Raw genomic sequence first — 13,392 nt, forward strand, 5'->3', positions numbered from 1 at the left:
TGGTTTATTTGGTGAAAAATAAGTAAATAAAAATATGACAGAGGACAGCACAAACAAGCATAAACACTCGATTCTCATTCAAATGAAAAGCAACATAACGAACACAAACAAGAATAAAACAAAACCAAACTATGACCAGATGTACAAAAGCAAAAATTTATAGACTATAGATCGTTTATAAGCACTTTTTCTTTTGATGTTTACAAAATGACTGAATATTTTGGTGTGGTGTTTATATCATGATGGTATTTGTCCGAGCCCAAGTGAATCTACACTTTCGGATAATGGATTTTCCGACTTTACCACCGTCTTGAACGCAGCGTAAAACACCATACAACCTCAAAAAAACACAACCTAAAAAAAAAAAAAAAAAAAATCAGTCTTTTAAAAAATATGTTATTTGCTGTGCTAAATGAAACCTCACATTTAAGAAAAACGCACATTTTGATTAATTTTACACACTGTCGATGTGAACCACTCGGACCATACTCCTCCATTTTGCAATAAAAATATTCATAATTATCCCAAAGAAATGACATCCCAGTTACTCAGAATAATTTGATGACTTTGTCATGTCACGTGTGTGATCATTTTTCTTATCATATATGCAAATCTACAGTCGTCTAACAAAACAGTTAATAAAATCTCATTTTAATTTACCGCGACGCTAAAAAAAGATCATTAATGATAATGTGGAGACTGAATAAGTTAACATTTAACAACCAACGTAACCACTCTGACCATACTCCTCCCCTCATCGCCCCCTAGTGGAGGTAATGAACGGTCATCAATGACAGAAAGCGGATGAAATGAATCATTTCTTTCTGTCCGCTTCGCGCTCAAGAAGAAGTATTAGGACTCTTCATCGTAGTTGGCGAGACAGAACACTTTAGAAACACATTTCTCAAGTCAGAGACTATAGAAATGATCCCTGAAAGTATAGTCTTAACCAGAACACGCTCCTACCGCGGGACTAGAACCACCGACACACCCCGCTCTGTTATGGTGCCGAGTACAAAAAATAAAACCGACATATTTCACCGATTACGTGAGAAAAGATGCTCATTTTCATACGTTGATACGTTTAAAAGAGTGTAAATTATGAAAAACCGATCACACAACAGGAATGAGGTCAAATAACAAGTGATGATTACAAATAATGCAACTGAGACCGTGTAATGGCAAGAATTTAGCACTAGAGGGCAGCACTGTGTAGTCTATTATTCAGATCCATGATAATGTTTATTCTTTTTATGCGGGTTCCTGCAAAATCGTTTGGATTTTTATATTTCTATACATGTAATAGATGTTTATTTATTTATTTCCTTGATGTTTCCGGTTTTAGTTTGTATTGATGCCTGTTGCAAATCAAATTTCCTCCAGGACAATAATAATGTTTCGGTAATATAATGACTAACGATCAACATTTCTCCACATATTAAACTGTAACGCGGTAATAATGCTAAATCTGGCCAGATTTGTGCCACTCTGAAAAATAACTACTACATCCATAATAAAAAGCTAAGTTTTTCAACACTCAGATGAATCAATTTCACATAAGAAAATCTTACAATTATCATAACGAAATGACATTTAATTTAAGACATGGATTCCACAGTAATCCAGAATACTTTTGACACGTTTCTGTCTCTGTCAATCTAAATTACGATCGTGGGAAACCAGGGGTTCCAGATGTGGTCATTTGTACTATATATGGAGGACATCTGAGTTATTGGGAAAAATCTGTTCACGTTTATGCTACATTCCATGTAAAGAAATTACCAATAACGGAAGTTTTATATTTGCACTGTGATAGTGTTCACATTAGATCAAATTTCTTCTTCTTCTTCTTATTATTATTATTATTTCTGTATTTTGGCCTGTGTGAGACGCTGTTGAGACACAATTCTGCTGTTTTGTCCGGAATGTGAACATGTTCATTCTGGTTTTGGGGTCACATGCAAACAGAAAATGTCCAGATTTGAATCTGCTGTCTGGGATGTTAGAGGATGGACAGACTTCTGTCAGGTCTGCAGCAACTTCACAGCCTTTTATTTTGAAGTGTGACAAAAACAGGCTTGTTGTCAGAACTTACCGATTGTAAAATATTGGACTTGAATCTTCATGAAAAAATACATAATGATGCCACTCACCTTTTCTGTATGGATGGACTTTTACACATTGATTATAAACTATTTTAAAACTTGCACTAAAATGTTACTTTATTTTCAGAATTCACTAAAAAAAAAAAATCCACGTTCTACAGATAATGGATTTGCCAACTGGACTAATAAAAACTACAATAAGTTTTTGGTACTTACTAACTAATATTGTTAATAAAAGAAAGTTAATTCCATGAACAACGTTATAACCACTCTGACCATACTCCTCCCCTCATCGCCCCCTAGTGGAGATAATGAACGGTCATCAATGACAGAAAGCGGATGAAATGAATCATTTCTTTCTGTCCGCTTCGCGCTCAAGAAGAAGTATCAGAACTCTTCATCGTGGTTGGCGATACAGAACACTTTAGAAACACATTTCTCAAGTCAGAGACTATAGAAATGATCCCTGAAAGTATAGTCTTAACCTGAACACGCTCCTACCGCGGGACTAGAACCACCGACACACCCCGGTCTGTTATGGTGCCGAGTACAAAAAATAAAACCGACATATTTCACCGATTACGTGAGAAAAGATGCTCATTTTCATACGTTGATACGTTTAAAAGAGTGTAAATTATGAAAAACCGATCACACAACAGGAAGGAAGTCAAATAACAAGTGATGATTACAAATAATACATCTGAGACCGTGTAATGGCAAGAATTTAGCACTAGAGGGCAGCACTGTGTAGTCTATTATTCACTTCAATTCAATTCAATTTTATTTATATAGCGCCAAATCACAACAAACAGTTGCCCCAAGGCGCTTTATATTGTAAGGCAAGGCCATACAATAATTACAGAAAAACCCCAACGGTCAAAACGAGCCCCTGTGAGCAAGCACTTGGCGACAGTGGGAAGGAAAAACTCCCTTTTAACAGGAAGAAACCTCCAGCAGAACCAGGCTCAGGGAGGGGCAGTCTTCTGCTGGGACTGGTTGGGGCTGAGGGAGAGAACCAGGAAAAAGACATGCTGTGGAGGGGAGCAGAGATCAATCACTAATGATTAAATGCAGAGTGGTGCATACAGAGCAAAAAGAGAAAGAAACACTCAGTGCATCATGGGAACCCCCCAGCAGTCAAAGTCTATAGCAGCATAACTAAGGGATGGTTCAGGGTCACCTGATCCAGCCCTAACTATAAGCTTTAGCAAAAAGGAAAGTTTTAAGCCTAATCTTAAAAGTAGAGAGGGTGTCTGTCTCCCTGATCTGAATTGGGAGCTGGTTCCACAGGAGAGGAGCCTGAAAGCTGAAGGCTCTGCCTCCCATTCTACTCTTACAAACCCTAGGAACTACAAGTAAGCCTGCAGTCTGAGAGTGAAGCGCTCTATTGGGGTGATATGGTACTATGAGGTCCCTAAGATAAGAAGAAGAATTTTAAATTCTATTCTAGAATTAACAGGAAGCCAATGAAGAGAGGCCAATATGGGTGAGATATGCTCTCTCCTTCTAGTCCCCGTCAGTACTCTAGCTGCAGCATTTTGAATTAACTGAAGGCTTTTCAGGGAACTTTTAGGACAACCTGATAATAATGAATTACAATAGTCCAGCCTAGAGGAAATAAATGCATGAATTAGTTTTTCAGCATCACTCTGAGACAAGACCTTTCTAATTTTAGAGATATTGCGTAAATGCAAAAAAGCAGTCTTACATATTTGTTTAATATGCGCTTTGAATGACATATCCTGATCAAAAATGACTCCAAGATTTCTCACAGTATTACTAGAGGTCAGGGTAATGCCATCCAGAGTAAGGATCTGGTTAGACACCATGTTTCTAAGATTTGTGGGGCCAAGTTCAATAACTTCAGTTTTATCTGAGTTTAAAAGCAGGAAATTAGAGGTCATCCATGTCCTTATGTCTGTAAGACAATCCTGCAGTTTAGCTAATTGGTGTGTGTCCTCTGGCTACATGGATAGATAAAGCTGGGTATCATCTGCGTAACAATGAAAATTTAAGCAATGCCGTCTAATAATACTGCCTAAGGGAAGCATGTATAAAGTGAATAAAATTGGTCCTAGCACAGAACCTTGTGGAACTCCATAATTAACCTTAGTCTGTGAAGAAGATTCCCCATTTACATGAACAAATTGTAATCTATTAGATAAATATGATTCAAACCACCGCAGCGCAGTGCCTTTAATACCTATGGCATGCTCTAATCTCTATAATAAAATTTTATGGTCAACAGTATCAAAAGCAGCACTGAGGTCTAACAGGACAAGCACAGAGATGAGTCCACTGTCTGAGGCCATAAGAAGATCATTTGTAACCTTCACTAATGCTGTTTCTGTACTATGATGAATTCTAAAACCTGACTGAAACTCTTATTATTATTATTTCTGTATTTTGGCCTGTGTGAGACGCTGTTGAGACACAATTCTGCTGTTTTGTCCGGAATGTGAACATGTTCATTCTGGTTTTGGGGTCACATGCAAACAGAAAATGTCCAGATTTGAATCTGCTGTCTGGGATGTTAGAGGATGGACAGACTTCTGTCAGGTCTGCAGCAACTTCACAGGCTTTTATTTTGAAGTGTGACAAAAACAGGCTTGTTGTCAGAACTTACCGATTGTAAAATATTGGACTTGAATCTTCATGAAAAAATACATAATGATGCCACTCACCTTTTCTGTATGGATGGACTTTTACACATTGATTATTAACTATTTTAAAACTTGCACTAAAATGTTACCTTATTTTCAGAATTCACTAAAAAAAAATCCACGTTCTACAGATAATGGATTTGCCAACTGGACTAATAAAAACTACAATAAGTTTTTGGTACCTACTAACTAATATTGTTAATAAAAGAAAGTTAATTCCATGAACAACGTTATAACCACTCTGACCATACTCCTCCCCTCATCGCCCCCTAGTGGAGGTAATGAACGGTCATCAATGACAGAAAGCGGATGAAATGAATCATTTCTTTCTGTCCGCTTCGCGCTCAAGAAGAAGTATCAGAACTCTTCATCGTGGTTGGCGAGACAGAACACTTTAGAAACACATTTCTCAAGTCAGAGACTATAGAAATGATCCCTGAAAGTATAGTCTTAACCTGAACACGCTCCTACCGCGGGACTAGAACCACCGACACACCCCGCTCTGTTATGGTGCCGAGTACAAAAAATAAAACCGACATATTTCACCGATTACGTGAGAAAAGATGCTCATTTTCATACGTTGATACGTTTAAAAGAGTGTAAATTATGAAAAACCGATCACACAACAGGAAGGAAGTCAAATAACAAGTGATGATTACAAATAATGCAACTGAGACCGTGTAATGGCAAGAATGTAGCACTAGAGGGCAGCACTGTGTAGTCTATTATTCAGATCCATGATAATGTTTATTCTTTTTATTAGAGCCATCAGCGCCCAAAGGAATTTATTTTCCCACCTGGGGATAAATATCACTTGCACTGCAAAATAAAAAGAACAGGATTCAGTTTGGTGTTGTCAAATCAAATTAAAATGATGTTGAACAATGTAAGATATTAATTAATACATTTAATCCAATCCAATCCACTTTATTTATATAGCACATTTAACAACAAAAACGTTCCAAAGTGCTGCACATACAGTAGAATCACGACAGATAAAACCCCAATAGTCAAGAAATAAATTAAAAATAAGAAAATTAACAATAAATAACTACAATGTGCAAGATAAATAAATAAATACATACAGCATACAAAAGATAAAACCAATAAAATCTACCAAAATAAAACTAAACCAATAAAACAGAAGACCACACAACTCACGCAGTGTTAAAAACCAGAGAATAAAAGTGGGTCTTCAGACGAGACTTAAAACACTCCACTGTGGGGGCTGTTCGGACATGGAGGGGCAGAGCGTTCCAAAGTCTGGGGCCAGCCACAGAGAAAGCCCTGTCCCCCTGGTTTTAAGTCTCGTCTTGGGTACCACGAGCTGGAAATGGCCCTCAGACCTCAGAGCACGCGCCGGAGAATAAATTTGTAGGAGGTCAGTGATATATTGAGGGGCCATTCCATTCAAAGCTTTAAAGACAAACAATACAATCTTAAAATCAGTTCTAAAATTAATAGGAAGCCAGTGCAAAGATGCAAGAATTGGGGTTATGTGCTCACGCTTCCAGGCCCCTGTTAAAAGGCGCTGCAGCGTTCTGGACTAACTGCAAACAGGAAAGAGCCCGTTGATCCTTAGTTCCTGAGTGTGTTTTGTGAAGATAACCACAAACTAATTTCACGCTTTAATTCAAATGAAACACAATATTAGTGTGTGTGTGTGTGTGTGTGTGTGTGTGTGTGTGTGTGTGTGTGTGTGTGTGTGTGTGTGTGTGTGTGTGTGTGTGTGTGTGTGTGTGTGTGTGTGTGTGTGTGTGTGTGTGTGTGTGTGCATGCATGCATGCATGCACACGTGCGTGTGTGTTGGAGTGGTCCCCCCACCCAAACAAACATTCTTCAAAATAAAGGTTTTGAAAATAAATCCCCCCCCAAAACGTCATAATAAAGGACTATGTACTTGTGTTTTGCATATGTTCTTTGTTAGTGTTTTTATTGTTGTGTCTGACTAACACAGACGCCCTTTTCTGTTTCTCTTTGCTGTAAGATCATAAATCTACCTACAGGTACAAATAAAGTCACCTGAATCTGAGTTGCTAATAAGCACATTTTATGTCATCCAGGTCTATGTTTTGATTAATATGTGATAATATATTATATTACAATTTTAATATAGTATTTCATATTGTTTTAAAAATCAGTTTTATTATCAAGTATGTGAAAACAAAAGGTTTCCTATTAAACAGGTTATTGGAAGAGACTCAGATAAAATCAAACAGAACATTTAGAATGCGATTTTATTCAGCTGGGGCCCGTTCCATGAATCAAGCTCAGAAAAGCGGCACTTAATGTGACACACCTAATTAACCAAACAAATGAGATGAAGCTAAAGTGGTTCCATCAAGGCCGAGCCACGTTCATGTAATCAAACCCAGTCAAGACAGGTTCAGCGTGTGCACGCCATCCTTAGGCAGGCCATTAGGTCAAACACAGGTCAACTGGATTCACAACAACGTTCACGGCCTCAGAGCTGCACTTATAATGGAGACCTCTGAGGAATTTAAACATCTAATAAGGAAAAGAGGGAACACAACAGCAATAAATATACTCAAAGAGAAAGACTGGCAGGAACCTGCTGATAGACTAAATACGTACTATTAACATACCAATGCAATGCATTCTGGGTAAAATGTACTGATAAATAAATGTGTCCTTATTCTGCAGATTGCAGTGCTTTATGCTACTGCTGTGGTGCACATGTTGAAGTTATTGTTAAAATTATGTCCGTATGTGTTTTTGATATCTAAATTATGAAACAACATGACACCATAAGTGAGTGATTGGGTTGTGTTATGAACTTCAAAATGTCAAAAAAAATATGAAAAAACATTACTGAGTGATGTTCTGGATACACAAACATAGATGCCACGCTCCTCTTATTATGTGGATGGTGTTTTACAAAATGATATTAACAATTTAAAACACTGTGCTAAGTACAACTTCGTTAACTGAGTGAATCCACACTTTGCACTTTTACCGCCATCATGAACGCAGCATAAAACGCCATACAAACAACAGATATAACCTCAAAAAATCTACATATACATTGGAGTATCTGTCTGTGTGCTGGAAAAACACGCTGCATTTAATCTGAAGACGTGTTTAGTTAATTTTACGCACATTCTCATGAGCGCCACTAGCTTAGCTTATGACAAACTAAAAGTGGACGCTGTCATTATGGCCGAACAACGCTCCAGTTTCTGGGTATTCTGTGTTAGTGCGCGCCGGCGGCCGACGTGCTTGATGAATTCCTGCGCAAAAAGTAGTTCCCAGATAATTGTGATGTATTCCTATGAGATAATGAGTATATCTCATCTAAATCAATTATGAAATTTACCAGTAATAAAAAGATAACTGAAGTTTTAAGAGTGGCCGTAATAAATACGTAAGAAACTTAAAGTTTATGAGCAACTTCACCTGTTATTGTTCAAGCACATTGACACACTGGAGTTGGATGCAGAAAAGAAACTTCAGAAAATACGATTAGAATGTTTTAAAAACCACAAACTAAATTTCTTTTCTTTTACAACGTTATAACCACTCTGACCATACTCCTCCCCTCATCGCCCCCTAGTGGGGGTAATGAACGGTCATCAATGACAGAAAGCGGATGAAATGAATCATTTCTTTCTGTCCGCTTCGCGCTCAAGAAGAAGTATCAGGACTCTTCATCGTGGTTGGCGAGACAAAACACTTTAGAAACACATTTCTCAAGTCAGAGACTATAGAAATGATCCCTGAAAGTATAGTCTTAACCTGAACACGCTCCTACCGCGGGACTAGAACCACCGACACACCCCGGTCTGTTATGGTGCCGAGTACAAAAAATAAAACCGACATATTTCACCGATTACGTGAGAAAAGATGCTCATTTTCATACGTTGATACGTTTAAAAGAGTGTAAATGATGAAAAACCGATCACACAACAGGAATGAAGTCAAATAAGTGATGATTACAAATAATGCAACCGAGACCGTGTAATGGCAAGAATTTAGCACTAGAGGGCAGCACTGTGTAGTCTATTATTCAGATCCATGATAATGTTTATTCTTTTTATTAGAGCCATCAGCGCCCAAAGGAATTTATTTTCCCACCTGGGAATAAATATCACTTGCACTGCAAAATAAAAAAGAACAGGATTCAGTTTGGTGTTGTCAAATCAAATTAAAATGATGTTGAACAATGTAAGATACTAATTAATACATTTGGTTGCTATTATTTGATGATTAACTTCACGGTGTTCAAAGTTATTATCATTAACTATCTAACTTGGTAGGAGTTGGTGATCCTTAGTTCCTGAGTGTGTTTTGTAAAGACAACAACAAATTAATTCCACACTTTCTTAAATTCAAATGAAACACAATATGTTATTAAATTAAGTGTTGAAGCTTGAAGAAGAATAGTGCACTAATACAGACATTGTGTGTGTGTATGTGTGTGTGTGTGTATGTTTGGGGTGCCCCCCCCCCCCCCCCGCAAAAATCTTATTGAAAATAAAGTTTTTGAAAATAAATCCCCAAAAAACTTCACAATAAAGGACTGAGTTGATAATAAGCACTTTCTATGTCATCTGGGTCTATGTTTTGATTGACATGCTATGTTATATTATATTATATTATAATTTGAATATAGTATTTCATATAGTTTTAAAAATCAGTTTTATTGTCAATTATATGAAACTAAAAGGATTCCTATTAAACAGGTTATTGGAAGAGACTCAGAAAAAAAATTAAACAGAACATTTAAAAAATTTGAACACAGTACTCCCACTTCTGAACACAGTTTGTTTAAACTTGAACTCACAGCAAATATAAGCTGTTATTCAGCTGATGTACTTACTGAAAGGTTGTACAAATTGTGGGAAATTTGTCGGTGTTAGCAAAAACAGATTTTAGCTAACGCCTCCTTAGTGTTGTCAAGTTAAACTCAAGAAACACGTACAGCATACTTTTCACAGTAAACATATTTGCAGGGATGCTGGCATTAAATCTTTTATTGTGAAATGGTGCGACCAACATGAACTATCTGATGTTGTTTTACTTTGCTACCAGTAACGTCAGCGAGCCGTCATATTGGAAATATGAATGCTACAATGTTAATCAAAATAAAGGTTTTGAAAATGAATTCCCAAAATGTTCATAATAAAGGACCCACATCATAGTGCTGTGCGCAAGACATATCCGAAAGCTGAGGTTGATCTGACATTCAGAGAGATATGGGACACACACACGCACACGCACACACACACACACACTTCATGCTTTATAGGCAGATGTGCAAAATCTCTTGGATTTTTAGATTTTGTATACATTTGATACATGTTTATTTATTTATGTCTTTGATGTTTCTGGTTTTTGTTTGTCTTGATGCTGCAAATCAAATTTCCTTCACAGCAATAATAAAATTTAAATGATGTATAGATTAATTTACCATGTCATGTGATTCTCACCAGCTAAAGTTTAACACCCTGCTCAGCGTGGCGCTCTCACTGGAGCAACATCTCTGCTATTTTGGCATTGTGGGATAGCTCGCCGGACTACTTTCGCCCGACCCAGCGCTGAATTCGCAGACATGAGGAGATGCTGCTGGATGAGTGTGAGTATTTACTTACGATCATTTACGTGTAAAAACACACGAGATACGCAAGTTCTTGTGCCAAATATAGTCCTGATATTTTTGTTACCCATGAAAACACACTGTCATCGCAGGTCTGGGAACTACTTTTTGTGAAGGAATTCATCAAGCACTTCAGCCGCGGGCGTGTACTAACACAGAATACCCAGAAACTGGATAGATGTTTGGCCAAAACAAGAGCGCCACTTTTAGCTTGTCGTAAGCTAAGCTAGTGGCGCTCGTGAGTGTATGAAAGATTAATTAGAATTTGATTTTTCTGTCAAATTTTACAATTCTGGACAATTCCTGCATTCATTTTTTATTTATTCTCACAAAATTATAAATTTAATTGCATTTAATCTAATCAACATTTTAATTTTGAAAGAGTCAAGTTATACTTTATTTTGAGTTAAAATCACTCTGACCATACTCCTCCCCTCATCACCCCCTAGGAGAGGAAATGAACAGTCATCAATGATAGAAAGCAGATGAAATAAATCATTTCTTTCTATCCACTTGTCACTCAGGAAGAAGTATGAAGACTCTTCATTGTGGTTGGCGAGACCGAACACTTTAGAAACACATTTCTCAACTCAGAATCTATAGAAATGATGCCTGAAAGTATAGTCTTAACCCTAACCACCGACACACCCCGCTCTGTTATGGTGCCGAAAAAAGTAACCACCGATTTTACAAAACAAACACTATGATTTATATCCATGTCTGGCTTGTTTTTTTCTGAATATATTATTTTTCTTAATGTTTGTTAACCTTCTTCCTCTGTGCACCAACTGCCGATGGAAGAAAGACAAGCTGCCAATCACATGCGCACAGAACTATTTCTAATTTATTTCATTTGATTTCATCTCATATGGTTCACTCTCAAACACATCTCTGATTTATTTAATCTGGTTTCAGATCACTGTTCACAGTCGAACACATCTCTGATAATAGAATAATAACCAGGGGTGCACATAACTGGTACTCATGGTGCTCATGTGTGCTAAACATCACTGATGCTCAGCAGAGAGAAACACTTTTCCTACAATCTGTCATTGTTTTTGACTTATGAAGCTCTTCCCTTGTGTTTTCCGCTATGCATCATTTATTTTTTAGCATGCACAAGCACCATGAGTACCAGTTGTGTGCACCCCTGATAACAACAATCTCTGTATCCTGACTGAAGGATTCACAAATTGCAACACATCAAGTAAACAAACCTGGATGAACAAATAACAACAAACCTGAAGCATTAGAGTCAAAAAGGTTAATTGTATTTTTTTGTAAATGTGGGTGAGATATTCTAACTTTAATATGTCCTGCAGACAACTTGATGTGTAAATGGTATTGATCATCAAATACATTTTATTGTGCTCCTTTTACCACAATAATATTTATGTTTTTTGAGGCTGGGTGTAAAGTTGCAGCTTCGAAGGATAAAAACATCATGCTCCTTCAGATAATTCACCAAAGACATCAGTACAAACACAGATACTCATTTTGATATGTTTCTATCATTGTTACAGTCTAAATTATGTTAAATCAATCACAAAAAGTGAATGTAGGCAAATGATTTAACTCTTGCGGGATAAAACACTACAACTATGATGCATGAAATGCCAACAGATCTAATGTGTATAAATGTGGCAAAGATTTGACGTTACAGTTTTAACACTCAGATTAAGAAATTTTGCAATAAAAAATTCTCAATTCTCAAATAACTCACTTTCTCGTAAAAGTGATTATTGAGAATTCATGTGTTGGTAAAATGTATTACGTAATATCCAGTTGGACACTAAAAAAAAACATCTGACTTAAGTAATTAAAAGCAAAGTTAAGAAAAATTAACATTTAACAACCAACCGCAACCACTCTGACCATACTCCTCCCCTCATCGCCCCCTAGTGGGGGTAATGAACGGTCATCAATGACAGAAAGCGGATGAAATGAATCATTTCTTTCTGTCCGCTTCGCGCTCAAGAAGAAGTATCAGAACTCTTCATCGTGGTTGGCGAGACAGAACACTTTAGAAACACATTTCTCAAGTCAGAGACTATAGAAATGATCCCTGAAAGTATAGTCTTAACATGAACACGCTCCTACCGCGGGACTAGAACCACCGACACACCCCGCTCTGTTATGGTGCCGAGTACAAAACGACACATTTCCCCGTTTTTCATGAAACAAACTGAACCATCACCAAGTCAGAAATCAAATAACTGCAGCACAATTAATAAACAGCATTATTTCTACGTATTTTCGTGTTTTTGTCTGAATACACGAGCGATTAAAACGCACAGTCACGACGACTGACGAGTCCAAACACAGTTTTGCACAAATTATACGAAAAAAGTTAAGTACAATCAGATTTTTAAAACAGATCCGTTCATAAAACCCGTAATGTGCAGTTAAATCGTTTATAAATCGATTCGAGGCAAACACCCATAATGCAATGTGGCAGCATGATCCTGCTCCGCGTTCCTGATTGGCTGTTGTGACGCCCGACCGATTTTTTAAACAACAAAACAAAATTTAACTAAATCTTCACTAAAGTAATGAATGAGAAGTCATTAAAATACGACGTGTGGGTGAATCAAATGTTAAATCGCATGAAATATAAAGATTGAGCGTTATTACAAACAAACAATTCTATACTTTTCCGACGAGAAATGAGAGCTGAGGGAAATGTTTTGGTTTTGGAGAATCTAAAATAAGGCGCAAAGGTTTTGATTTAATCCGGATTCAGTTTCTTTTAATAATCGCACAATTCTAATATATGTAAATATAAAATGTATTTTGTTGCATTCTTTTAAACGTTGCTCCGGTTGCTATAAGTTATGCAAACATCCAAACAGTTTTTAGACATTGTATACTACTAAAGTAAAAAAAAAGATCAGTAATGTCTTTAAAATAATAACTTTTTTTCCTCCGAGCGTTCATAGTGGCCACGCCCCCTAATATTACGTTACTGTCACGTGCTCAACCAGGAAGTGTTTATCCGTGACCTGAG

At 37.0% G+C, this 13,392-nt stretch overlaps 6 non-coding genes across 6 annotated transcripts; all 6 read right to left on the reverse strand.

The window, feature by feature from the left end:
• Window positions 1-730: 730 nt before the first annotated feature.
• Window positions 731-947, reverse strand: LOC117505519. The gene has a single exon (XR_004559103.1). It is a non-coding gene; the product is annotated as a small nucleolar RNA U3 (small nucleolar RNA).
• A 1,423-nt stretch (window positions 948-2,370) lies between these two features.
• On the reverse strand, window positions 2,371-2,587 carry LOC117505518. The gene has a single exon (XR_004559102.1). It is a non-coding gene; the product is annotated as a small nucleolar RNA U3 (small nucleolar RNA).
• Window positions 2,588-5,003: 2,416 nt separating this feature from the next.
• LOC117505517 lies at window positions 5,004-5,220 on the reverse strand. The gene has a single exon (XR_004559101.1). It is a non-coding gene; the product is annotated as a small nucleolar RNA U3 (small nucleolar RNA).
• Window positions 5,221-8,304: 3,084 nt separating this feature from the next.
• LOC117505515 lies at window positions 8,305-8,521 on the reverse strand. Its single transcript, XR_004559100.1, has one exon. It is a non-coding gene; the product is annotated as a small nucleolar RNA U3 (small nucleolar RNA).
• Window positions 8,522-10,796: 2,275 nt separating this feature from the next.
• LOC117505520 lies at window positions 10,797-11,013 on the reverse strand. The gene has a single exon (XR_004559104.1). It is a non-coding gene; the product is annotated as a small nucleolar RNA U3 (small nucleolar RNA).
• A 1,236-nt stretch (window positions 11,014-12,249) lies between these two features.
• LOC117505514 lies at window positions 12,250-12,466 on the reverse strand. Its single transcript, XR_004559099.1, has one exon. It is a non-coding gene; the product is annotated as a small nucleolar RNA U3 (small nucleolar RNA).
• Between the last annotated feature and the right edge of the window lie 926 nt (window positions 12,467-13,392).

This window comes from Thalassophryne amazonica, chromosome 23 (assembly GCF_902500255.1).
Source record: "Thalassophryne amazonica chromosome 23, fThaAma1.1, whole genome shotgun sequence".
In the NCBI taxonomy this organism is placed as follows: Eukaryota; Metazoa; Chordata; class Actinopteri; order Batrachoidiformes; family Batrachoididae; genus Thalassophryne; species Thalassophryne amazonica.